This window comes from Fukomys damarensis, unplaced genomic scaffold, assembly GCF_012274545.1.
Source record: "Fukomys damarensis isolate Sample0158 unplaced genomic scaffold, DMR_v1.0_HiC HiC_scaffold_30, whole genome shotgun sequence".
Taxonomy (NCBI): domain Eukaryota; kingdom Metazoa; phylum Chordata; class Mammalia; order Rodentia; family Bathyergidae; genus Fukomys; species Fukomys damarensis.
The window spans coordinates 9,408,885-9,411,821 of NW_022900942.1; positions in this window are offsets into that span (position 1 = coordinate 9,408,885).

Here is a 2,937-nt window from a genome sequence, read left to right on the forward strand (position 1 = left end):
TTCTCAGTACAAACCATTCTCTTGAGTTTTAAGCCCCAGGAGAAGAAAAGATTTCAAGAAAGAATGGTAAGTTAGTATTTGGGGTACTATTTTTGAAATAGCAGTGATTAAATAGCCCATTTCCACATGTAATGTTACCCACCACAATATAAAACACAAACATACTTTACCAGAGTTATCCAAATCCTCTCTGAAGTTTTAAAATATGAGTTCAGAGAGCAAAAGATTGCCCCCTTTCTTAGCACATAATGTTATTTTCCTTTCTTAGATATAACTATATAATCCCAATAAATTCACAGAGATAGAATTAAATTAAAATGTTTACCAATAAGTAATGCACTAAACTAATCATCACACTTAGTTTGTCTTGGATTTCACACTATAGCAGAGAGTTTCAATTTGCACTTTCAGACAGACAAGATCTGCTGGGGGGTGTGGTTCTTTTTGTGTTTTGTTTGCTTTTTACTCTTAGCTATTTACTGGAATCCCTGAGAACCTTTCTTACCGAACACCTCAAAATCATAGAATGCTATCATCATATTGTTGGAAGGGGCAGATTTCCAAATGCTGAAAAAAAGAATCCATTAGACAATAGCAAGGAAAAAATAAATGTTCCTTTCCCCATCTATTTCATCAACCAGAATTAGTCTGTTATGAAGTTGTAAATACCCAAAGATCAACCATAAGTACTGCTGATTTTGTTCTGCTTACGAATTGCAAGCTAACTAAATATTTCAAAATACACACTATTGCCAGGGAATCCCAAGGGCTTACTTATATAATGTGTGGAAACAGTGTCCTAAATCTTTAATGGATATTTTAGTCATTTGAAGGCATTAAACAATTGAAATTTTGGCAAAGCTAAATATGGTTATAGGAGTAGTATGCAAAAGAAAAAGGAGTAGGATTTAAACTCTTATTAAATACTTAATTTTCATACTTTTTTGTGTGTAAAACAAGCTAATAATGGTAAGTTGACAAATAAAGACCAGTGACTTTGTCTACAATCAGTGTAAATTACATCTCAACTTAGTGATAAAATGATGTGGGGCCCTCCAGCTGCTATTTCTTGGGTTTGCCACACTGGCACCAGAATTTGACTCTTGCACATCTATCAAATTATGTTCTCAGATTTTGTGTGCAATGTAGAGAAATGTGAAAGAAAGGAAATCATTAAAAGCACAATATTATTGTGGACAGACGAAGCCCTGAGTGAAATCACATGTGGGTGATTTAAGAGAGGACCCTAAGCAAGCTTGAAAAAGGAGGCAAATCATGAAAATTTTACAATTTTATTTGGAGGAGTCTGGAAGTTTTCCTCGCTGTTCGCTGATCTAACTTGTCAATTTGCAACACATGGAAATTATTAGTGCAACACTAGTCTGAAATTAGAACCAAGAATTCAGATGAATAATATTTACTCCATCATCTCAGATGTTTCAAAACACTACCAAATAACTGATTGAAAGTTGCACTATACAACTTTGAATCTACGTTGGAGATGACATACGCATATATGTGATATCTCTGAATGCTATTTATGTAATTAGTTGAATTGGGCGATACTTTTTTGGTGAATTTTCACTGTATATTGTAATGAATTGTGGGCATTTCAATACTTTTCTGTGAATCACATTTAGGCATTCAGGCTGAAATCAGCAACAATTGTCCATGACCTTTAACATGCCTACTTTCCAAATTAGTGCACATCATTAATCACACAGAGCTTACATTTTATGATTCGCGGATCCTTCCTCGTAGTCTTCCTCCCTTTTTGTCCCCCTCCTCTGCTGAAACACACATGCACACAAAAACATCACGCACACGCAGAATGGCCCCGCGCCCGATTTCCAGCTCTGCCAGGACACAAGCACCGCCCTTTGCAGCTTGTCGTTGCAGAAGGAGTTTCAGTTATAAATGCCACTAGATAGGGAGGGCCAAGGGCTGCACGAGGAGAGAGCTGGCCACAGAGAAATGCCACTGCAAAAGGTAACCACCCGGACTGCGGCGCCGATTGTTCAGCAGAGCCACGTTGGGCGCCTTGGCCAGAATCCACCTCCACTGCGGAGTTATCACGCGGAAAAGCAGAACAATATGGCTAAGAGCCTGGTGGGAGCAGATAGAATTGCCCCTCCGCAGGCTACAGCGCCCCTGGCCTACGTCACCGAGGATCGCGGGGCGCGCTCCACGGCCCCTCCCCCTCACCTTTTGATCTAACTCCCTTCCCCCTCCCTTCCTCCTCCTTGCCAAGTACCAGAAAAGCTTCTGGAGTCAAATTAAAATTTCTATTCCTATACTCAATTTATTGAAACTAACTGGGACCTGCGGATAGTTGAGGTGAAGAAAAGAAGTTTTAAGAACAAAAGCAAAATGAGTTGAACTTTGAGTAAACACTACCGGTGACAATCGAGTTCAAACTCCACTTTGTACAGTAGTTATTTGGTCTTTCCAGCGAACCCTCTGCTCTGGTCTCAGAAGTTCGGGTGTTGGCACTCCCCATCCTAACTCCCCAGAACACTCCTAGGAAGTTTGGTGAACACGCACAGCTCAGGAACCACCAGGAGAGTCTCCGAGTTTAGATCCGCTCTCGAGGCTGAGCCCAGGTGACCGAGCTGAATGAACCTACATCCTGAGCATGTCTGCACGTATGGATGGATGGATGTTTGCGTGGGTGTGTGCGTAAACAGCCTCTAGGAAATGGAACTGTAGTAGCCTGAGACCTTGGGAAGAAAGGGCGACCACTGGCTGCCCGGGTCGTGATTCAGTGCTATTAGGGGAAGGATTATCAGAGTCTGAGTCATCGCGAGCCTCCAGACTTTCTCTGCAGTGTGGCAGAACTTTGCGCTGATGAGACAATAGTGGAGCGTGTGCGTTTCCTACAGGGCAGACCATTCCCAGGCTGGGGGAAGCCTGGGGCCTGCACTGGGCCGCCGGAGC